Source organism: Salvelinus sp. IW2-2015, linkage group LG8 (assembly GCF_002910315.2).
Source record: "Salvelinus sp. IW2-2015 linkage group LG8, ASM291031v2, whole genome shotgun sequence".
Taxonomy (NCBI): Eukaryota; Metazoa; Chordata; class Actinopteri; order Salmoniformes; family Salmonidae; genus Salvelinus; species Salvelinus sp. IW2-2015.
This window is the reverse complement of record NC_036848.1, coordinates 24,603,987-24,629,779: the sequence shown is the minus strand read 5'-3', so window position 1 is coordinate 24,629,779 and position 25,793 is coordinate 24,603,987. Positions and strand designations below refer to the sequence as shown.

The following is a 25,793-nucleotide window of genomic DNA, read 5'->3' as shown; positions in this document are numbered from 1 at the left end:
AGCACGCCATCAGCCAGCCGCAGTCTCTCAAACTTCGACCACAACCCTTTGGTCGCGAGTGAGAGCGCTGTCACCTCTTCCCATGGTGGCCTCACCTGCGCCTCTACCCACTGTACACTGGCTGTAGGTCTGTGTCCCGTCCTGCTGCTGCCGCCATTCAGCCACGTCGACATCTGCAGCTCACAGCGACAGGCCCGCTCGCCCGACACACTGTGCACGACACCCTCCTCTGCCGCAGCTCTCTCTCCGCGTCCTCTCTCCGTTCACAGTGGCGGCAGCCGTCTGCATACAGGGCCGACGGGACATGGGTCGGCGTTGGAGTGGCGTGCCCCTGCCCTGTGCACCACCGTGAAGTCATACGGCTGAAGCCCTCCACCAGCGTGCCACCTGCCCCTCTGGCTTCGGAAGACATGAGCCACTGGAGAGCAGAGTGGTCAGTCCTTACAGTAAAGGCAGACCACCAGGTAGTACTTGAAGTGTTTGACGGAAGCCACAACACAAGAGCTCCGCCGGGTGACACAGTTGCGGCGCTCATGTTTGTCAAATGTTTTCTGAAGTACGCCACACACTCTCCCCCTCTGCCCCACCTGGGCCAGCACCCCACCCATGCCACATTGCTCGCGTCTGTGTCAGGATAAAGGGCAAGGTGAGGTCAGGGGCGAGCACGGGGGCCTCGATCAGTGCACGTTTGGGGTGTTGAACGCCTCCTCACACTCCACTGTCCAAGTGAAAGCCTTGTCCTTCGCAGCAGGCGGTTCAGTGGAGCAGCAACGCTTGAGAAGCCCCGTACAACTCCTGTAGTACGAGCCGGCCGCAGGAAGCTCTTCAGCTGACGCTGGTCGGTGGGGGGCCAGTCTCTGACAGCCCCTACCTTGTCCTTCATGGTCTGATCCCTCCTTCCCCACTCGGTGGCCCAAGAAGGACACCTCTCTCCTCATAAGTGGCACTTCTCGGGGTGGAGCTTCAGACTTGCGCAGCCACCCTCTCCAGCACACGCCGTAGCGCCCACGCTGACTGAAGGAGCTGCCATGGCCAGGATGTCATCGAGGTATACCAGACACTGCTGTCGGGGATGCCATCCAGCACCCTGTCCATCAAACGCTCAAAAGTAGCTGGAGCGTTGCACAGGCCAAAGCACAGACCTTGAATCCAGTGGTCCTCTGTTAGTGGAGAACCAGTTTTGGCTCTGGCCTCTGGGAGAGGCACCTGCTAGTAAGCCACTGCGGAGGTCTAGTGAGAGAACCAGGAGCCCCTAACAGGTCAGCGACTCATCGATACGTGGTATGGGGTATGACCTTCCTGTTACCTCATTCAGCCGCCTGTAGTCCGCACAGAACTCAGCTTGCCCCCTTCTTCGGAACCATGACGACTGGCGCCGCCAGGGCTGTCTGAGGTCTCAATGAAGTCTCGTCCGCTGCATCTCAACACAGCTCTGTCTGCCGCCTCCTGGTCCAGCGGGATACGGCGGGGACGCATCTTGATGGGTCGAGCATCACCTGTGTCTGATCTCATGCTGCACCAGATGAGTCTGACCACCTCTTCCTCACTCAACGCAAAGCTGTCTCTGAATTCAAACAGCAACTGCCCAACCGTTCCTGCGTCTGGGTCAAACCAACACAGTTCCTCCCATACTCTCCCTCACTGCAGACAGTGTCCTCTCCTCTCCCATCTGGGGTATGGGTGGGGTGCGGCCCGGGCTCACAGAGGGCTGTGTCATGGAGGTAGCTGGGGGAATGTAACACACCCGTAGGTGACAGGGGGACTGGGGAAAAGTCACACACAGCTGTGGGGGAGCGCAGCCATGAGTCTCTGCTGCTTTAACTTGAGTAAAGGGTTTGATGGGTTGAGTGAATGTGACATTAGGGGGCCATGGTGACTCCGCCCTCCCTGGTAGCTCATGTCCCCTATTTAGGTCTAACTGGCAGCCTGTGCTCCTAGAAAGTCAACCCAGGATACAAGGTCCTGCACAACGCCACCACACACAGGATGACGCACATCCTGCCCCCTACTGTCAGAGTCATTATTCCCTTCCCTTTCATTGGGTGCCAGCTCACCTGTGACTGTGCGGAGCTGCACAGTGTTAGCTCACACTGAGTCCAACCTGGCAAATATCTGGCCTCACCAGGTTACTGTGGACCCAGTGCCACCAGGCAGCAGGGCACCCCCTCCACAGTGACAGGGACATGACAAAGCCCCAACACAGGTCCGGCCACCACAAACACAGGCTCCATCCGCTTGCCTCGTCTGCTTCTGGGGGAAGTGGAGCCTTGCTTCCCCGCTGTGCCGGTGGGCTCCTCCTGAAGATGATGTGGTTGGGATAGAACCAGGGGTCCGCACTACCCGTCTATGCGGACCCCGAGCCGTTTCCCTGAGCTCTGGGGACATGGGGCAATCTCGGCGCAGATGCCTGGCTGGCCACAACCCCAGCAGACCCTGGGACCAGGGCGTGTGTTTCGTGCCGCCTGTAGGACACAGCACGAATGAGTTTTGTCATTCGGCCACCCAAGCAGGCTTTTCCTGCTGGCTGCTCGCCCCCCAGCTCGCACAGAGGTGTGTCTCCCTGCACCCCCACCAAAGCCCCAGCTGAAGCCCCAGCCCACACCAGCTCCCTCTCCAAAACCATCTCCAAGGCTGTCTGCAATGACTCAGGATGAGCCAGCTGGGTCTGTATGCGCAGCTCCGTAGGAGAGAGCGCCTGTATGAACTGGTCCCGTGCTAGCTCGCTCTGCACGAGAGGGCATGATATATGCCCGCCGAAGAGAGCTCTCAATGTCATTAGCTAGCACCCGTAGAGGCTCTCCAGGCTGCCTGCGTCTATTACTCAGTTCGGAGCGCAGTAGCCGCGGCTTACACACTGTCCATAGCGCCTCCTCAGTGCTCCCACTAAAGCACCATAATCATGCCTGTCCTCGGGGCTAATCAATATCAAACAGCCAGAGCTTCATCCGTGAGCATAAAGCCAACTGCAGTGCCCTTTCTTCATCCGACCACCCCTAAAATGAGCTAACAGTTCAAACTGAGCATGAAAAGCTTCCAATCCCCCTACCCGGAATACTTAACAGATACGGACGCAGCCGGGAACTGGGCGCCGCCATTTTGTTTACATCCTGAGCCCCAGATTCCTCGTCACGCCGCGTCGACGTCACCACTTCGGTCCGCCCACCAAATCCGCGCGAAATACAGTCGACGAAGCACTCATGCCCGCTTCAGCCGCCATCGCTCTAACGTCCTCCCTCAAGCGGCCTCTGCGCTCCGACGCCCTGCGGATCTCCTCAGACAGAACCCCCGACGCTCCATTCACACGCACCTCCTTGGCTCAATCGTCCCCTACCTCCACCTTCACTTTCGGATTCCCTCGAAGCATTTTCAATCCCCGTTTCACCTACGGTAGCTAGCCACATAAGTCAGCTAGCTAGCTGGCTAAATTGTATCAACGTTTTACTTCTGACACCAATGTAATGACCTGATAGATCATAAATGAACAATTGTCCAGACAGAGGCTTGAGTTTGCGAATTGACGGTTTATTAAACCAACTTTACACAGGCTACTGTTTGCCGTAGCACACGCCAAATAGATGACAGATAACCACAAGCCAATCGTGACCTTCTCTTGTGAAGCCCAGACGTAAGAGGAGAGAGCAAAAGGCTGAACCTGGTCTTAACTTCCAATGCTCCACCCCCCTGCCAACCCCCTCCACGCCACTCCGCCAACCACCAGGATGCCCGGCATCCAAAACATTCCAGGCTTCCCCTGATTGGCAGATAGAGGTTGATTGACATGTCGGACCCCGCGAACACCGGTCCTGGTCAGTACACACACAACCAACTCCTACCTAACATATAACACCACAGCTTCTGTCGGGTCTCGTACAATATGAATGAATGCTTCTCCCTCTCTTTAAGTGCCATTTGTCCTTACTTTGAAGATGTAATCCGGAGAGAGGTGTTTTATACAACAGCCTTCTGTGTGTTCTCTGTTCGACTCCCTCCGCATATTTGCAATCAAACGCCAGAATTTTCTCCATCTCCTGAGCTATCATACTATGCTTCCATCGGACATTCCACTGCCATCAAAATTTGGTCCTCCAGAAAGTTGAGAGCATCCTTGAAAAAAGCTGCGCTAGAAAAGATTACCTATACGTACTGAGCAGCTCATGTTATATACGTAAGCATGCTACGTGGCAGACCAATCCCAACTCTCGGCATGTCCAGCCCATCTATTATCTCAGCCACTCATGGCTAGCGGGGAGGTTCCTGGCTTATTCAATGGCTAAACCAACTAAGCATGTCATTTAACAATTGTATTCGTATTTACAGGTGGCATACCATTTTGTAATTGAGGCATATGAAAGCTCACATGGTCCAGAAGGCATTTCTGCCCCCCAAAAATGAATTTTGATTAAAAAAATTATGTTTACGTTCAAATCCCTCTCTTGTGAAGTAGTGAGTCAGTTTATCAAATTTCTGCCCTGCTAGAGCTGCCCCTGTCAACTGTCCGTGCTGCTATGGTGAAGTGGAAACGTCTAGGAGCAACAACCGCTCAGCCGCGAAGTGGTAGGCCACACAAACTCACAGAATAGGACTGCCGTGTGCTGAAGTGCGTAGCACAAAAAATCGTCTGTCCTCGGTTGCAACATTCACTACCGAGTTCCAAACTGACGTCAGCACAATAACTGTTCAACGGGAGCTTCATGAAATWKGTTTCCACGGCAGAACAGCCTAAGATCACCATGCACAATGCCACGCGTCGGCTGGAATGGAAACACGTTCTCCGGAATGATGAATCACGATTAACCATCTGGCAGTCCGATGGACGAATCTGGGTTTGTGGGATGCAAGGAGAACACTACCTGCCCCAATGCATAGTGCCAACTGTAAAGTTTGGTGGAGGAGGAATAACAGTCTGTGGCTATTTTTCATGGTTCGAGCTAGGCCCCTTAGTTCCAGTGAAGTGAAATCTTTTTTGCAACAATTTGGGAAAGGCCCTTTCCTGTTTCAGCATGACAATGCCCCTGTGCACAAAGTGAGGTCCATACAGAAATGGTTTGTCAAGATTGGTGTGGGAGATTTTAACTGGCCTGCACAGAGCCATGACCTCAACCCCATAAAACACCTTTGGGATGATTTGGAACGCTGAATGTGAGCCATGTCTAATCGCCCAACATCAGTGCCCGACCTCACTAACACTCTTGTGGCTGAATGGAAACAAGTCCCCGCAGCAATGTTCCAACATCTAGTGGAAAGCCTTCCCAGAAGAGTGGAGGCTTTCATAGGAGGAAAAGGGGAACCAACTCCATATTAATGCCCATGATTTTGGAATGAGATGTTCGACAAGCAGGTGTCCACATACTGTTGGCCATGTAGGGTATCTATTTCAACAACAGCATCTTTCTCTATTTTCTCCACCTCTGTTTCTTTAACTTTTCAGAGACAGAAATATATCATATCATGATCTTGTTGTACAAACTAGTATCATCTTCTTTGAGGCACTTTACAATAGAGCTGAGTAAACAATTTCTAATAACTTGGCCGCCTATCTGACTACTCTTCCAGAACAAAAGAGTGTTCTAATCCAGAGACGCTGAGAAAGACACCCTATTAGGTCAATGCTTCCGGGTCTCTGATTCCTCCCACATTACACCCTTCTAATTCTTGCCTAGCACGCCAAAGGAGAGGAGCAGGCTGTCATAATTTAGCCATATTGTGGATGAGAGGACTCCTGGGAAATACAGAGCAGAGGAGAGGACAGAGAAACACAGACCTGACCCAGGGGAGAGAGAGTCACAATCTGCTGCATCCCCCCCTCTCACTCCCTCACTCCCTCACTCCCTCACTCCCTCACTCCCTCACTCACTCACTCACTACCTACTCTACGTTACTTTACTCTCTCCTGTCTGTGTTAGACCTGGATCGGTTTAACCCTTTATGCAATGTGCCAGGTCTATGGCTAGCCCCATTCCCAGCCCAGTAATTAAACACATTTGGACCCTATTGCCATTTCCAATGAGATTTTGCCAGCCAGGGGGAGCGCTCTCAATCTGCCATCTGCACCCCATTTTAAAAATGTACACTACCGGTCAAAAGTTTTAGAACACCTACTCATTCAAGGGTTTTTCTTTATTTTTACTATTTAAAAAAAWAAWAATTGTGAAGACATGAAAACTATTAAATAACACATATGGAATCATGTAGTAACCAAAATAGTGTTAAACAAATCAAAATATATTTTAGATTTGAGATTCTTCAAAAGCCACCCTTTGCCTGGATGACAGATTGCACACTCTTAGCATTATCTGTGTTTTTTTTTTAACAGTATCACACCACAGAGGGCTGGAATGTCAGGCGTCATGCTTTCTCCTGTCACACTTCCATAAATGTAATTGTCTGGCATCATTTCCAAGCTCCCCATATTTTTTTTGTATTATAGTATATATAAAATATATATAATTAATATATGTTTATAACCCTACCATCCCTCCCCTAAATGGAGTAAACTAATGGACAACAACTCTTAGACTTCTACTTCCAGCTTATACATACTATTAACATTTTACGGACACATCATATTTTAAATAGTTATTCTTTTTGTTTGTTCTTAGTCCCAACCTTCAGCTCCACTCAACCACTCCCATCTATCACCGAACACAATCCAGTATTGATTTATATTTGCCATATTTTTCAACTGTGCTGTGAAGTTTTCAAAAAAGTTCTGAACCTTTCTATTCTTCTATTCTCTAAGTTTTGGCCAACACCAAACGTGTTTGCCCATGTTTTTCTAAGCAATGGCTTTTTTTCTGGCCACTCTTCCGTAAAGCCCAGGTCTGTGGAGTGTATGGCTTAAAGTGGTCCTATGGACAGATACTCCAATCTCCGCTGTGGAGCTTTGCAGCTCCTTCAGGGTTATCTTTCGTCTCTTTGTTGCCTCTCTGATTAATGCCCTTCTTGCCTGGTCCGTGAGTAACTGGTGGGCGGCCCTCTCTTGGCAGGTTTGTTGTGGTACCATTTTCTTTCCATTTTTTAAAAATGGATTTAATGGTGCTCCGTGGGATGTTCAAAGTTTCAGATATTTTTTTATAACCCAACCCTGATCTGTACTTCTCCACAACTTTGTCCCTGACCTGTTTGGAGAGCTCCTTGGTCTTCATGGTGCTGCTTGTTTGGTGGTTCCCCTTTCTTAGTGGTGTTGCAGATTCTGGGGCCTTTCAGAACAGGTGTAATTATTTGACTTCTGAAGGTAATTGGTTGCACCAGATCTTATTTAGGGTCTTCATAGCAAAGGGGCTGAATACATATGCATGCACCACTTTTCAGTTTTTCTTCTTTTTCTTTTTTTTTTTACATTTCACTTCATCAATTTGGACTATTTTGTGTATGTCCATTACATGAAATCCAAATAAAAGTCTATTTAAATTACAGGTTGTAATGCAACAAAATAGGAAACACACCAAGTGGGATGAATACTTTTGCAAGGCACTGTATGTCATGTAGGAAAAAGTCAGTTATAAATTATTCTGTCCTGGTTAAAAACAAGTTGTCATCCAATAAGCTTTGATTAATTGTCCAATATCCTCGCCCACGTGGAAATTCTGTAAGAGTAATGTACAGTGCCTTCAGAAAGTATTCAGACCGCTTGACTTGTCCCACATTTTGTTACGTTACATCCTTACTCTAAAATTGATTATATAAAAACAATATCCTTCATTAATCTATACACAATACCCCATAATGACAAAGCAAGAACAGGTTTATAWTTTTTTTTATGAAATATCAAATTTCCATACGTTTTCAGAACCTTTACTCAGTACTTTGTTGAAGCACCTTTGGCAGTGATTATAGCCTCAAGTCTTCTTGGGTAWGACCCTACAAGCTTGGCACATCTGTATTTGTGGAGTTTCTCCCATTCTTCTCTGCTSCTCCTCTCAAGTTATTTCAGGTTGGATGGGGAGCATCGCTGCACAGCTATTTTAAGATCTCTGCAGAGATGTTCGATCGGGTTCAAGTCCGGGCTTTGGCTGGGCCACTCAAGGACATTCAGAGACTTGTCCCGAAGCCACTAGTGCTTTGCCTTGGCTGTGTGCTTAGGGTCGTTGTCCTGTTGAACGCTGTACGTTCGCCCCCCAGTCTGAGGTCCTGAGCACTCTGGAGAAGGTTTACATCAAGATCTATCTGTACTTTGCTCTGTTCATCTTTTCCTCGATCCTGACTAGTCTCCCAGTCCCTGCCGCTGAAAAACATCACCACAGCATGATGCTGCCACCACCATGCTTCAATGTAGGGATTGTGCCAGGTTTCCTCCAGACGTGACGCTTGGCATTCAGGCCAAAGAGTTCAATCTTAGTTTATTCAAACCAGATAATCTTGTTTCTCATCGTCTGAGAGTCTCTAGGTGCCTTTTGGCAACTCCAAGCGGGCTATTATGTGCCTTTTTACTGAGGAGTGGCTTCAGGCCTGATTGGTGGAGTGCTGGAGAGATGGTTGTCCTTCTGGGAGGTTATCCCATCTCCACAGAGGAACTCTGGAGCTCTGTCAGAGTGACCATCGGGTTCTTGGTCACCTCCCTCACCAAGGCCCTTCTCCCCCGATAACTCAGTTTGGCTGGGTAGCCAGCTCTAGGAAGAGTCTTGGTGGTTCCAAACATCTTCCATTTAAGAATGATGGAGGCCAGTGTGTTCTTGGGGACCTTCAATGCTGCAGAAATGTTTTGGTACCCTTCCCCAGATCTGAGCCTCGAGACAATCTTGTTTCGGAGCTCTACGTACAATTCCTTCAACCTCATGGTTTGTTTTTTGCTCTGACATGCACTGTCAACTGTGGGACCTTATATAGACAGGTGTGTGCCGTTCCGAATCATGTCCAATCAATTGAATATACCACAGGTGAACCCCAATCAAGTTGTAGAAACAAGGATGATCAATGGAAACAGGATGCACCTGAGCTCAATTTCGAGTCTCATAGCAAAAAGTTTGAATACTTATGAAAATAAGTTATTTCTGTTTTCTTTTTGTTAAAATCTTTAAAAACCATTACTGGGTATTGTGTGGAATTTAATCCATTTTAGAATAAAGATGTAATGTAACAAAATGTGGGAAAAGTCAAGGGGTCTGAATACTTTCCAAATGCACTGTGTATATGCCAATTATTTGATGATCCGATCTCACTAGTTCAGTATATTTAAGCCTCCATATATCCACTAGTTCCATTATATCCATGATATTTGTGTTTTCATTAAGTGCATAAGGGTGATAGTGCATAAGGGTTTGTAGTGTGATTTCCTTTACGGTCCATTGAGGTAATTAAAAGCTTATTATAATCTCCCACCAAAATAATAGAGTCTTGTAGTTCTTGTAGGCTTGATAAATTATTATATCTATTTTCAAAGAAGCATGGATCATCATTATTTGGACCATATAGATTAATGAGCCAAATCTCTTTATGTTCCAAAAACATATTTAAAATAATCCATCTACCTTGTTTATCTGATTGAACAATTTGCACATTCGGATCAAAAGGATTGTTAAATTAATATCATCACCCCTTTTGAGTTTCCGACTAATTCCTACTTCTTTGTAGGTTAAATAAGGGCGTGAGTGGTGGATTATAATCAGAGGGAGCACTTAAGTGCATAGCTGCAATGTCTATTCCCATGACAGTCTGTGAATGTGTAGGCCTATTGGGATCTGGGGAGGAAGATCAGAACCAATGTCAATGAATGGAAATGGAGGTTTAATAAAGGGTGGAAGTGTCTCTCATTTAATGTCAAACAAGAACCATTACTTCGATATTTTTACATTCAGAAATGAGTTGGAGTAACACACGTTATGAAGAAATTCAGAATAAAGAGAATTCCTCTTAGAGGATGTACTGTCTCTATGTACAATATCAAGAAGCTGTTCAATATTATGCAAATGTCCTCATTATTCATAATAAAGTGCTATATCAACCTTCCATATTTATCCCGTAGAGCGTCTCTCATAGGTTGGGTGAAGGGCACTTGTATTTCAGACAGGTTGCTGCCAGGAGGGGGGTTATTGGTGCCCACTTGCACCGGGAAGGGCAACAAAGGTCTTTGTCGCTCGGTGATAGTCAATGCGGCAGCCTATTTGCCCGCGCCCATTATTTATTACACTGTTTCACGCCGTGAATTATCTAATGTCTTTTGGACTGTAAATTTCCCTAATCCAGTTCAGCCGCCTTCCCCTCCGCCCACTCAGCCCCCACTCAATCATAAAAGCTGTGAAGTCACCTCTTTGGAGGACTACCCACTCCCTTTTACTTTATTGAGTGTTGAGGAAACAAACACGCCAACACATTTGTTACTGAGGAGGGATGTGGTGAAAGTGGCTGCCACGAAGCCCCCCATTGCTGTCCCTTCGAGTTTCATCCGACGGCCATAAAGACACTGTCACCGATCAATCAGAGAAAGTAACACAGCACTGTTTACTAGTTCAGCTCATTAAGCAATGTAGCAGAACAAGTTAACTTCCTTTTAAGGTGAGATTTATCGTGGGCCTGGGCCGGGGAGAACCATTGTCCTGGAGCTCAATCCCGGCATGGCATTGTGGATCTGGGTCGCTAAATTGCGACTAAGATCTACTTAGAAATTGTCCAGTTCCCACTAACCTATTAACTATCTTCCCTGATAGACATTAATGAAGACTCATTGGACGCTGAGTGGGAGGAGCACACCAAAGTTATTTTCCTGGTACCAAATGCAACCGAGTTGTCGGATAGAGAACAGAGCAAGAGCCATGATATACACCTGTAAGAGAAAATCTGGTCAAAAGTGTACCCTCATAAACAAGGCAGAAAACCGACTTTCTTTAATGCAGTTTAAAGACATGCAATACAGAATTAGTCAATGAGGATGGGGTCGTTTTTTTATGCACACGCAATACAGAATTAACCAATGCTACTTCCATTAACAAAATAACCTGGCATATCTAGGCAACCTTTTTTTTGCTTTTTGACACATCAAATACATTTCCTTTACCTTTCAGTTTTTTTGAAGGTTCCACTCTACCGTTGGTGTCAAGTTGGCACTTGATGAAGGGTGAAATTGCCAATCAAAAGCCTATTTGTTATTTCATCAACAATGCATGTGTCATCTGAGCACTATTTAATTAGCCCGGGTGTATCCTCATTCAACCCAACAAAAGAGATTCATTTTGCTGACAGCTTTTGCTGCCCCCCCACACACATACACACACTCCCCCTCCCTCCCCACCACTTTTTTCTACCGCCAGGACTGACACCCCCCCACCGAGGCCTAGGCCATGTTGAAGGCCCACCGATCAGCAACCCTACTGGGCGCCGTGCAATGCCTTGGGCACCCTACCAGGAAATGGTCCGGGGGCGTCTCGCTAGCCGAGGGCCTCCGGGACTAGTCACACTTTTAAAAGACTGAAATTAAGTGGAAAAATGTCTGCTCGCTCACTGATGTAATTATCTGTCCTGGATCTAACATCTGTTCGCTAGCTGCCGGTGCCAAGTCCACTTCACCATGTGCCAGTAACTTGTGGCTGGCGCCTGGTGTCTACCTGTGTCTATTTCTGATGCAGGGTGTATCTTGGCACCTGCCACAGCTACATTTCACTCTGACATCCTCCACCCATTCAACATCTGTGCGTTTTTTCGAAACATCTTGGGCACCAGTCATCACGAATGCCCCCCAAACTTCTCAACGTCACCTTATCGGCTTCCCAATTTAACTTTGTAGGGCTTTTCAGTGTAAAACAATTGTATAATCTACATTAGATTGCATTTTAATATAGATATTTATATTCTATGGGTAGTAACCCACGTTTTCACTGTGTGTTCTATATTTCACACAAGGTTTCGTTTATGATCTATGAGCATTGACACAGTACCTTGTTTTGAATAATCACTTTCTGTAGTTTGTATTAAGTTGTGAAAATATTGTTATTCAGACTGGTAGCCCATATTCACCTTTTATAATATTCTCTGCCTAATCCTCTGTTCGTATTACGAGTTAATCCGAGCGATGACAGGTCCTTGGATTATCTATTTCTTGGAGCATTGAGCCCCTGGAAAGCACATTAGCATGCTTCATTTATCTATATCTTCCGTGTCAACAGTACTGTCAGTGTGGGCGTTCTAACTAGCATCTTATTCCCATCCCAACAACTCAGTTGTAACAGAATTCAGGTGTGCCTAAGAGTTACAGAGAACTGCTTTAAATTCAGTCCGGATTCAACTCTGCTGCTAATCCATTATACAGTGGCATTGTTGTAGTCTCTGTTACTTTTCCCACTTATTAGAAGAAGTACATGTTAGTGGTGTCTGTGGCACATTCAGTTTGTGCAGCTAAATTAAGGATTCCAGTTTTTGAATAGCATATACTGACATTCCATTTTCAAAGGATTACACCTCAATTTGCCAGTGGAAATGTCACCCCAACGCCTCCGGTCATAGCCCACTATATCTGCCTGCTACATTTAGGGAGAGTTTGAATTGTACACAATAGTTAACTGGAGGAAAATGGGGGAGGGACATTCTTTTTCAATTTCAGTCAGGGGGATGTTTACWATTTTTTTTAAATGTAGTCCAGGGGAGGGTCATGTAATTTTGAAACAATTAAATGTCATATTGTTCAGGGTTTGAGAATGAGTTGCTTGCTATAGTATTCCATGTGTGCTCGATGATGCTCCTCATCCCTGATTCTCTGCTCGGTGCGCAATATCAAGTGTGCCTAGTGTGGTCTCAATAAAATGCGACGGTCAGTGGAAGAATGCCTACCAGTCTGCTGCATATTTGTCTTGAATACGATTGTTTTTTTTGTTGTGGTCAACGGCACATTTGACTTGAATTAATACTTGATACTTGTCGTAGGCCTACTTGCGCAATGCGTTTAACTATGCAGTCCACAGTAAACACATTGTGTTACCATGACGAAGTGTAGCCACACAACACACACACACACACGCACACAAACTAGTCCTGCTGCGCTGCGCTGCACACTCTCTCTCGCTCTCCCTGGAATTGTTTCAAATAACAGCTCCCTGCCAAAACCGGCAACTATATGAAGCCTTTGAAAATGCACAGACATTTAGAAACAAAGCATACACATCTCAAGGATRAACCAGACAACTTCACCAACCACCAAAAAATGCTGCACAATAATTTCCCAGACAACGAGAGTTTAATAAAACCGTCATACCRTCATACGGAACCCAAACGCGTGCGCGTTTTGTCCCCCTACACCAAACGCGACCACGACACGCAGGTTAAAATATCAAAACAAACTCTGAACCAATGACATTAATTTGGGGACAGGTCGAAAAGTATTAAATATTTATGGCAATTTAGCTAGTTAGCTTGCACTTGCTAGCTAATTTGTCCTATTTAGCTAGCTTGCTGTTGCTAGCTAATTTGTCCTGGGATATATACATGAGGTTGTTATTTTACCTGAAATGCACAAGGTCCTCTACTCCGATAATCCACACATAAAACGCTCAACCGAATCGTTTCTAGTCATCTCTCCTCCTTCCAGGCTTTTTCATCTTTGAATTTATATGGTGATTGGCATCTAAACTTTCATAGTATTACCACGACAACCGGGAACACAGTTCGTCTTTCAATCACCCACGTGGGTATAACCAATGAGGAGATGGCACGTGGGTACCTGCTTCTATAAACCAATGAGGAGATGGGAGAGGCAGGACTTGCAGTGCGATCTGCATCAGAAATAGAAAGGACTTCTAATTTAGCCCTTGGCAACGCAGATGCTCGTTGACACGCAYGAGCAGTGTGGGTGCAATAATTGAATAACATGGATTTCTACATTTATTTTGCAACACTCCCGCACTCGAGCGGTGTAGTCAGGTAGTCTCTCATAACATTTCCAAGTGCCAGGCTCCTTTCACTATAGTTGAAAAGCTGGTCATGCCCTCATTCGTGGATGCTTGCCGAGAGGTTTTATGCACAACTGCTGCTATAAAGATCAGTGAAATTCCACTTTCCAATGACACTGTCACACCCAGAATCCAGGATATGGCAGATGATATTCAATCACATGCAGGTTTTAGACAGAGCCCGCACATCAAATTGGTTTGCTATCCAATTAGATTAGACAACTGACATTTCGAATCTCCACTTCTTGTATATATTCGCTAAATACAGTATATGAATATGTATTTGTTGCAAAGAATTGGCTCAGAATACAACTGCAGGTGAAATATGTAATGTTATGAACAAGTACATAACTGGACGTGGATTATGATGAGGCCGTTATATTGGGATCTGTAGGCCTACTGACGAGACTGCTGCTCAACCTATCCATGCAGGGTCACGTAAGTGACATTTTCCAAGCAAATGATAAAATTGTCGATTTCAAGAAAAAGCTAGGAGTCTGGAGAGACCGAGGATCGAGGTATTTTCGCTATGTTCATCCTATTCTCAACTCTGGCTAGGTGATGTAGACATGGATCACATTCACAAACTGATGGGGTCACATCTGATGCACACACAGGAAAGCAGTTCAACACCATAGTACCCTCAAAGCTCATCACTAAGCTAAGGATCCTGGGACTAAACACCTCCCTCTGCAACTGGATCCTGGACTTCCTGACGGGCCGCCCCCAGGTGGTGAGGGTAGGTAGCAACACATCTGCCACGCTGATCCTCAACACTGGAGCTCCCCAGGGGTGCGTGCTCAGTCCCCTCCTTGACTGCATGGCTAGGCACGACTCCAACACCATCATTAAGTTTGCAGACGACACAAAAGTGGTAGGCCTGATCACAGACAACGACGAGACAGCCTATAGGGGGGAGGACAGAGACCTGGCCGGGTGGTGCCAGAATAACAACCTATCCCTCAACGTAACAAGACTAAGGAGATGATTGTGGACTACAGGAAAACATTCTCATCGAATGTAGTGGAGGGGCTGTAGTGGAGCAGGTTGAGAGCTTCAAGTTCCTTGGTGTCCACATCAACAACATACTAGAATGGTCCAAACACACCAAGACAGTCTTGAAGAGGGCACGACAAAGCCTATTCCCCCTCCGGAAACTAAAAGATTTGGTATGGGTCCTRAGATCCTCAAAAGGTTCTACATGTACATACTACCTCAATCATCCTGACTAACCGGTGTCTGTATGTAGCCTCGCTACTTTTATAACCTCGCTACTGTATATAGCCTGTCTTTTAACTGTTTATTTATTTCTTTACCTACCTATTGTTCACCTAATACCTTTTTTGCACGATTGGTTAGAACCTGTAAGTAAGCATTTCACTGTAAGGTCTACACCTCTTGTATTTGGCCTACCAGACAAATAAACTGACTTGATTTGAAGATGGTAATTCCCTTTCATTCTACCTACCTATTTGAGACCAGCTTCTCATCCTTTGGTGCAACAAAATGTCAATATTGCAACAGACTGGCTGTTGACACCTCTGGAGTGTCCCTGGCACAAAAGAAGTTTGACAAATGCTGGCCTATAATATAGGCTATAGGCCTAGRCTATACAAAGAGCATGCTAGAAAAGCAATTTTACTTCCTTAGTGGTGTATATAAAACTAGGCTACACTGCGTTACACACTGCAATGGAGAGGTGTTCCCAATCATGAGGCCTGGCCTGCTCTTGCTGATGTAAAATAAAATTGTGCTGCCTAACCMATGACTGTGCTGTGTATGGTGGCACTTCAGGAGGCGAGTCAATTTGTCCTAAAAATGCTCTATCTGTGTGACTATGCCTACTGATGTCCTGTTCAGCTTAAGAGGGGGAGCGTGAAGATGAGATGGAGGACCGGATGTATGCTTGCTATTGCTATAATTTATTTTAATAAAAACAAAATATTTAGTTGCCCATAATGAATCTATTTATCAGAGTTTGTAATTGTATTTTGTATTTATTAAGGATCCCCATTAGCTGCTTCCATGGCAGCAGCTACTCTTCCTTGGGTCCAAACACATTAAGGCACTTACATTGCATATAAAACAAAAGAAAAAACTGTACATCATATAACATTATTACACAACTACATATCTACAATACAATGTATAATACCACCATACAACAATATTACAATGTGCATGTGTTTAGAGTGCGTGTGCTAGAGCTTGTGTACGTATGCATGTCTCTTCACAGTCCCTGCTGTTCCATAAGGGGTATTTTTTATCTTGTTATAGTGCTCGCATCAGTTACCTGATGTSGAATAGAGGTGTGAGCATGGTGCCGGAGGGGATGGCTGCTGTTTTAAGGGCTCCTAACCAATTGTACTATTTTGTGTTGTTTTCCGCATTGTATGTAACTTATTTTGTACATAATGGTGCTGCTACCGTCTCTTATGACCGAAAAGAGCTTCTGGACATCAGAACAGCGATTACTTACCTCGAACTGGACAAAGATTTTTCCTTTAACTTCTCTAGGGTAGGGGGCAGCATTCGGAATTTTGGATGAAAAGCATGCCCAAATTAAACTGCCTGCTACTCGGGCCCAGAAGACATGATATGTATATGGTAGATTTGGATAGAAAACACTCTAAAGTTTCCAAAACTGTTAAAATAGTGTCTGTGAGTATAACAGAACTAATTTGGCAGGCGAAAACCTGAGAACAATCCATTCAGGAAGTCGTTTTTTGGGGGGGTTTGTGGTTTTAGCATTGGATCTGGTCAAACACAATTTCTTTCAGAAGTTTACTAAGTGTTGGTAACAGGCTAATTGATCGGCTATTTGAGCCAGTACAACTGTTGTTGGGTAGTGGAATGACTTTTGCTCCTCTCCAGGTCTTAGGGCTCATCCTTTCTAATAGGCTAAAGTGAAGATGTGGCAATATCGTCCACTATTAATTAACCTCAGTAATTTTCCATCCAGGTTGTTAGACCCGGTGGCTTGTCATTGTTGATAGACAATAATTTTTTCACCTCTTCCACACGCACTTTACAGAATTCAAAAGTACAATGTTTGTCTGTCATAATTTGGTCAGATATACTTGGATGTGTAGTTGTCACGTTCCTGACCTATTTCTGTTAGTTTGTTTTATGTGTTAGTTGGTCAGGACGTGAGTTTGGGTGGGCATTCTATGTTTTCTGTTTCTATGTTGGTTTAGGGTTGCCTGGTATGGCTCTCAATTAGAGGCAGGTGTTTGGCGTTTCCTCTAATTGAGAGTCATATTTAGGTAGGTTGTTTCACAGTGTTCGTTGTGGGTGGTTGTCTCCTGTGTCTGTGTCGATGTTACACCATACGGGAATGTTTCGGTTTGTTCGTGCGTTTATGTAGTCTGTTCCTGTGTCAGCGTGCTTCGTGTATTTGTAAGTTCGTTTGTTCAGGTCTGTCTACATCGTTTTGTTATTTTGTTAGTTATATCAAGTATAGTTCGTTTTCGTCTTTGTCTGTTTTGTTTATTTTAATAAATCAAYATGTCATCACAACCCGCTGCATTTTGGTTCAATCCCTGCTCCTCCTCTTCGGATGAAGAGGAGGAGGAAAACCGTTACAGTAGTGTCCAAGTTTGCTAATCTTGCCAATGAAAAAATCATTAAAGCAGATGGCAATATCAGTGGGTTTGTTGATGAATGATCCATCTGATTCAATGAATGATGGAGCAGAGTTTGCCTTTTTGTCATTTAAAGGTGATCCAAAGCTTTTACGGTCATTCTTTATATAATTTATTTTGGTTTCAAATTATAGTTTTTTTTCTTTTTAATTAGTTTAGTCACATGATTTCTCAATTTGCAGTAAGTTTGCCAATCGGTTGGTCTGTCAGACTTATTTGCCATATCTTTTGCCTCATCCCTCTCAACAATACAATTTTCCTATTCCTCATCAATCCACAGGGATTTAACAGTTCTTAATGGGTGCATGCTTATTAGTAACTGGAATAGGCAATTTCATAAATGTGTAAAGTGCAGCGTCTAGTTCCTACTCATTACACACGACAGGCCAGCAAATATTCTTTACATCATCAACATAAGAATCACTACAAAACGTATTGTATGACCTCTTATACACTATATTAGGCCAAGCCTTTGGAACTTTGGAACTTTCTTAGATATGGCTACTATATTGTGATCACTACATCTTATGGATTTGGATACTGCTTTAAAGCAAATTTCTGCAGCATTAGTAAAGATGTGATCAATACACATTCCTGTGCTGTTTGTAACTACCCTGGTAGGTTGAYGGCACTGGTTACAGTTTGAAGTTTCTTGAGTGGGCAGCTTGATGAAACCCAGTCAATATTTAAATCACCCAGAAAATATACTTCTCTGTTGATATCACATACGTACATTATCAAGCATTTCACACATATTATCTAGATACTGACTGTTAGCACTTGATTGTGTTACGCAGAGTGGAACAGGGAAACCCAAGAGCAGACTCAGACGAGGAGACTGGGAGGAAGTAACCAAGGTATTTATTGAAACACAGGGAGATGGAGTGCAGGCCAGGGGAAGCTCGGGCGGGTTGCAGGAAACCAGGTGCGGAGGCTGGAGCGAGAGGTGTTGGGACAGGGTAAGCAGGTCCGGAGGGGAATTCAAGGGATCAGTAAAGTGGGGAATCCAGGGCAGAGTAGCAGGATGTGGAGACGTGGGACTGGAGGCAGGGACCAGAGTCAGAGCAGGCAGAACTGTAGCAGAGAGGAAAACTGTGTCAGGCAAAAAACAGGCAAAAGAGGATCTAAATAGTAACAAATGGCTAGAAACGTACACTGACTGAGCAGAGACTACGATCTGGCTGTGTGGAAGTGGCAGGACTGAGTATTTGTAGAGGTCTTGATTATGGAACAGGTTGGAGCTGGTGGGGATCTGCTCTGACTCCAGCACATATGTATCCGCCCACACAATCACAAACACAGAGAGAGAGGGAGAGAGCACTGGGGGAGTGGCGGCAGGTCAAGGAGACACAGGATGAGCAGTAGAGGGCGTGGCAGGAGCAGATGTAACAGGTTGTCTACAGTAGCTTTCCTTCAAGAGTGGGCTTTAGGTGAGGCAGATTTAACCTGTAGCCATATTACTTTAACATTATTTAACATGAGATCCTCTCTAAGCTTTACAGGAATGTGGTTCTGAATATAGACTGCAACACCGCCCCCGTTGGTATTTCTTTTCGGTAGATGTTATAACTACATTATGTACAACTACCAATGTATCATCAAAGGTATTATCTAAGTGAGTTTCAGAGATAGTTAGCTTACCTCTTTCTGGGTTGCTTGATTATTTTTAACGCATTATTTATTTATTTAACCTGTATTTAATTAGGCAAGTCAGTTAAGAACAAACCCGGACGACTGGGAAACTTTACTGGGAAGCTTATTTAAATTGGAGCTGCACGGTGAGCTACACACAGTGGACTTCCTACACCGCCTCAGTGCTAACAGTGTAACTCTGGTTCATAGGCACATGATTACTGAATACAATAGCTGTAGGATCAACAGAGGTATTCAGAGCAGTTAGGGGGACATAAATTAAGTTACTTACATTGTGTCTGCCAACACCCCTGGGATAATGTACTTTTGATGCAGTATTATGACAACTAATTTTCACAATGGTAGGGATTAAGCTGAGCTGGTCTTGGGGTCATTGATAAGTTCAGGAACCACAATGATTTGGATGGACTCTGTCATTCCTGTAGAGTATCTTCTGTTTCCAGAAGGTGTCAAACGTATCTATAAAAGTGATTCCAACAGAGCTACAGTAGTCTTTTAGCCAGGTGTGTAATGCCAGTAGCCTGCTGAATCTTTCACACCCGCGGCCCAACGATGGTAACCGACCTGAACTGATTGGCCGCTTTTTGGAATCTTTCAGTGCTAGAATCAGTTCTTTAAAATACATTTTCAGAAGTTCCAAGCCAGCCATTCTGATGACGTTTAACCCCACATGGACTACCACAGCGTCAGCTACTGGCATCTGTCATAGAACGGTCTGAAGCAACCTTGTAATATCCTGCACAGGGTTTTTGCACTGGGAACCAAGATGTTTCTCACCATAGATCTGCTGAGGATGACAGCTGGGGAAAGTTATTGATCTCACAATAACCATATTCGAGTACTTTACATACATTACTATGAAATGGCAAGAAGACGGACAGCGCATGGGTGCTGAAGGTAGGCTAATTCGAGAAGACCTAATTCATTTAAAGTTTTCATTTTAATTTGAATTACTACTAACAACAACAGTGCTTTGTGTTGGAGCCTATTTTTCCCTATTCAATAAATTAAAGGTAGGCCTATCTCGTGACAGACAAAATTATAGTCTACTATCCATAGATGTTGTCAGCCAATTCCTTCAGTCACCATGCACTCCTTAAATAATAATGGGGTAAAAAAGCCTTGATAGGCTATACGGTGCCTTTGAATTCACTTTTASAAACACAAGTTTGGCCAGTCTTTGGTTTGAGGATCATGTGGTGAACTATGCATGTCTAGTTTGTTAATTTAGCCTAGCATATGCTCTTATATTCCCATGCCCTAATCACAGTCAACACAAATCTATTTTTTAACAATAATATCATGGAATAAAATAGAATACATTTGAAAATGACAGTTTCCCAAATGAAAAAAAGTTACAAGTACATCCCTGATGTAATGGGATTAGCCCCTTTTTTTCAACTTTCACCTGAAATGGCATACCCAAATCTAACTGCCTGTAGCTCAGGCCCTGAAGCAAGGATATGCATATTCTTGGTACCATTTGAAAGGAAACACTTTGAAGTTTGTGGAATTGTGAAAGGAATGTAGTAGAATATAACACAATAGATCTGGTAAAATATAATACAAAGAAAAAACCAACTGTCGTTTGTATTTTTTTGTACCATCATCTTTGAAATGCAAGAGAAAGACCATAATGTATTATTCCAGCCCAGGTGCAATTTAGATTTTGGCCACTAGATGGCCAAAATCAGTGTACGTGCAAGGTTTTAGACTGATCTAATGAACCATTGCATTTATGTTCAAAATGTTGTATCAAGACTGCCCAAATGTGCCTAATTTAATAACTTTCATGTTCAATATATGCCAAAATCAGATATGTCTATGTCCTGGGAAATGTTCTTGTTTCTTACAACCTCATGCTTATCGCATTCGCCTGCGTTAGCTCAACCGTCCCGTGGAAGGGACACCGATCCCAAACTTAACCAATGAATGGCTTTTTCTCAAATTCACTGATGATCAGATACTTCAGTTGCAACTGGTTCTGTTTTTATTTTAATTTTATTTTTTTACAGTTGATAGACAACTTTAGCACTGTTCCAAACTTAGACTATCCTCATTTTTAAGCCTGTATAGAAATCAAAATGTTTTTGGTACTACAGCATGTGCTCATTCGTTGTCATGCTCTGTTGTAATGAAAAATATTCTGCTTGTCTCCAGTCATGACATAGAATTGCATGAAATGGGTTTATAAAAGGTTAAATAAGATGATAGATTCAGCAGTGCTGTAAGGCCTGGGTGTCGGAGTGTGAAGTCAAAGCGCAGGAAACAGCAGGTGCAAATACAAATGTTCTTTAATGAACACGGACAAACTAGGCCACCCTACTAACACACTGGGTGTACTTCTTAACCAACCCCAGACACGGGGGAAACGAACACAGTCCAGTAAACACGTAGCACAAAACCAACACCACTACTTACAAACAAACAATCCCGCACAAAGAAACGTGCGGGCCGGCTGACTAATAAGCCCAACTAATTAACCCTAATACAAAACAGGTGAACCCAATAAACACATAGGGAGGGGGAGAAAAGGATCAGTGGCAGCTAATAGGCCGGTGACGACGACYGCCGAACGCCACCCGAACGGGAAGGAGAGCCTGCCTCGGTCGAAGTCGTGACAAGTGCTTTGACTATAATGGATATGTTTTCACCGTTGTCCACGGTGGCCTGTGAATCCACAACCTTCCGGCTACTTTGCCATGTAACTCTTGCAAAATCAAGCATTACATGGCAAAAACTTAATATTAAAGGCTCTGGTTTGTCCTACTGTAGGAGTGAGGGTAAATGGTACACATTTTCTCTGCTATCCACTTTATGTTTTAATTATTATTTTGGGTATAGGGGATGGTCAATAGTTTTTTTTCAAAAGTTCAGGGAGGGTCAGTAAAAATATATTTTACTGAAGGGAGGGCCAATCATTTTCATTTCAGAGAGATTCAATTTTCTCCAGGTATCCCTCATTATAAAATTATATAATTGAACTATGCCATGGAAAATCGAATCTGCATCTTCCCCTCCTTGTTAGATCATTGCTAATTATCTTTACTCTTTGGTTAGCGTAGAGTTGGAGATAGAGCACTGTGTCCTTTCTATTAGACGAAGTACCTGGGGACATCTAGTCACAATCAGCCTTATCAACTCTATGCGAAAGAGATGTATCATGCTGCATGATGCAAATTATGGTCATTCCAGATACTGACTGGTTTTCTGAACCACGCCCCTACCCGAACCACACCCCCTAAGGTATCTGAGACCAACAGATGCATATCTTTTTTCCTTATATGAATTTTAACATCACTGGGGCCAAGCTTCCAGCCATCCAGGACTTCTATACCAGGCGGTGTCAGAGGAAGGCCCTAAAAATTGTTGAAGACTCCAGCCACCCTAGTCATAGACTCTTCTCTCTGCTACCGGATGGCAAGCGGTACCCGGAGCACCAAGTCTAGTTCCAAAAGACTTCTTGACAGCTTCTACCCCCAAGCCATAAGTTACTTCTAGTCTATGAGACCAGGCTGGGGTAAAATGCAATCAAAGCTCAGCGATTATGGCGAAGGATTTAGCATTTTCTCCATGTACAAGACGTCAAGACAGGGCAGTTCGCTCCTGAGGGATCCGAACCCTGTTGTATCAGAAAACCATAATTAAGCCTAGTTACTGAACAGAGTTTTGTCCTATTGAATGCTCAATACTTTTACATCATCACGCTCACCAGAATTCAAATGGTCCTGACAGAAGSATAATTTGTCAATTTCTAATTGGGAAGCGTGATGTGTAGTGCAGGCTTACTCTCTACAACATTTGCTTAGCCTTTAGCTCGTCAAATGATTCTATAATTGATTAGATTAATAATGATGGGTGTTAACATGGAGCAGAGGGGCTGTGTGAGGAAGGTCTGTGCATGCATGCCCCGTGATTTTATACAGTGTGGCAGTGTAAAGGAATTATGAGCTACTGAGAGGTTGGGGATATGTCCTGGATGAAATGGGATAGGACGACAGAGCTGTAAGCTTTTGGAGGAAAGCTAGTTCACCTTTTCAAGAAGTCAAGAGTTATAGATCGAACATTTACTGTAGAATACTTTATTCTCACTGGACTTCACTTTTTTTTTTCTCTTAAAAAAAGGAGTAGAGTAAAATAACATTTTATCTATAGGCCACTTGGAAAAGACATCAATTCAACGTCTAACGTTGGTTCAACATAACGTCATTGAAATGACGGGGAAACAAAGTTGATTCAACCAGTGTGTGACCAGTGGGAGGTTAGTTATTTAATGATGTTGACTGGTGATACCAATATTCGTTGTGGCCTGATACTGGCTTATTGCAGAAACCATCCTTTATATGAGTGTTAGCCTCTCCTCTCCAGTTCTATCAAGACCTTTAACAGCAGGTATTTAATATGAACGTCTCGGAAAGCTATTCATTGTATCCCTTTACAATCACAGCCCCTGTCATCCCATATAAAGGTTGAACATTGCAGATTTGATCATTGATATGCACCATAATTGGAACTCAGTGGCTGTACAGTAACGTACTATATATGATGTCAGAGCTCTTCACTTTACAGTGTTGTATGGGATTCAACTGACAGCCGTTCTAAACGTGTGTACTACGCGCAACAAATGTCGCTGTAAATCGAGAGGAATCGATGGCTTCTGACAGATGAGACTTTGAGGATGATAGTAAAAATACTGCGTTGATGTCATACAAGCAAACCATACACCCAGTCCAAATGTGCACTTCAAATGTCCATATTTGAGTTGTCCTGAATAGGGGGAGCCTATGTTTGTCATTTTGTGAAGAAAATTAGCTGTTGAACATGCACGTGAATGCACTCATGACTCTATTCTATACGCACCACAGTTACAATATGTCTGTCTGAAGTGCCTCAGGTAGTCATGTTGGCAGTAGAATAAAAATTCTAATGATGCCCACCTGACCAAAATTGCAATTCATAATATATATTTTTTTCATTGCGTAAACAATAACCGTAATTGTGTGATGGTGTGGATGCAGGGCTGTGTTCCAAACAAAAAAAAGTGTGCTTGCTTTAGTTCCTTAACAGCAAAGCTAGGAGAGATCAAATAAGCACCTTATTGTTGAAGGCTCTTTCCTTGAGAACTGTGCACAGTTTGGAGAGGTGTGTGTGTCCACTTGAAGACACCAGTTACGCCTCTCATTCAAACCCTTGCAATAATTTTTTCTTATATTTCACCTACCCCAAAATTGCAATGACTATTCGTATTATGTTACTGAATGTATCCAGAGTATTTCCAAATGTTATTATTGACAAATGCTGTGAAAAGTACAATAAATGTAAAATACACATACAATTAGCAGTTTAATCTTTGGAGTCCGTCTTTTGTCAGGTGAACTGATGTGTCCTCACCTTTTGGTCTGATAATTTCCAGTGTTCTCTTTCAATTGCAACCGTGGTTTTTATATTTCATCTGTTGGAAATATTTCAGTTAGTCCCGTCAAAGAAATTCACACAATTTGTACACCTAGTTCTACTATGCCTTATTCCTTTAATGCTTACAAAGGGTCTGTGTAATTTCCTTCAGGCAGTAGGCATTTGCTGTCCCTCCATTGCTTCTGTTCGCTTCTGTTTTAATCTTCTCTTTTGTTCCTGAGGGATTTTAGCTCTGATCAGATTCACCCCAGTTCAATATTCAACCCTCTCTCCAGTCTCCACTAATGTCCTCGTTCCACAATGATATTGTTTTGAGAGGATGAATCGGAGAGACGAGAGAAAAAGGCATTTGGCTGGCATTTCCAAAGGCCTGCTAAATCCGGCCCCCGTCGTCAAAGCCAGACTGTTTTTCTTCTGTCTGAGGAGCCATGATGACACTGTTCCAGGTCTCCACCTGTGTCCCCCTCTCCTCTGATCAGCATCGAGGCCCACGCTGGGAGGGGATAAGGAACAGCATGCCACTCTTATGCTCACCCTGGCCTTCTGCACCGATAAGCATAGAGGATTACGGGGGGATTTAATCACAAAGGTGTTTGAATGCACTGTAGGTTAATTTCCCTACGCCCAGATCAAGAGATCGGGATTGCGGCCGCATGCTTTGTTTGAAGTGTTTTGATTTTCATTGTGGGACACTTAGCCGGTGTACTGTCTGTTCTGGTCTCATGTTGAGAGTACAGGTAGAGTGTATTTGCATGGATGGATGAATCACACACACACACACACACACACACACACACACACACACACACACACACACAACACACCACTATGCTCAGAGAAGAGAAGAGAGAAGTGTGAAGGTAGTAATCTCATCTCTATTGGTGTATTAATCACCACACACCACACACACACACACACACACACACACACACACACACACACACACACACACACACACACATCTGAGTGAAGAGAGAGAAGATAACTCTGCTGCTAACTAGGTTCCAGCCTGATCCATGGCTTGCAGGAAAGCACTGCACAGATGCGTTGGAGGAAAACATTTGTGGATTCGGCTATTTCAGCCAAACCTGTTGCTGACAGGTGTATCAAATCGAGCACACAGCCATGTAATCTCCATAGGGAAATATTGGCAGTAGCATGGCCTTACTGATAGCTCAGTGACTTTTAACGTGGCACCGCTATTGGATGT

At 44.2% G+C, this 25,793-nt stretch overlaps 1 long non-coding RNA gene across 1 annotated transcript; it reads right to left on the bottom strand.

Annotated features, from left to right (window-relative positions):
• Nucleotides 1-18,379: 18,379 nt before the first annotated feature.
• Nucleotides 18,380-24,870, bottom strand: LOC111967015 (uncharacterized). The gene is made up of 3 exons (XR_002877718.2): nt 24,710-24,870; nt 24,560-24,620; nt 18,380-18,589 (listed from the first exon to the last, which is right to left on the bottom strand). It is a non-coding gene; the product is annotated as an uncharacterized lncRNA (long non-coding RNA).
• Nucleotides 24,871-25,793: the final 923 nt, after the last annotated feature.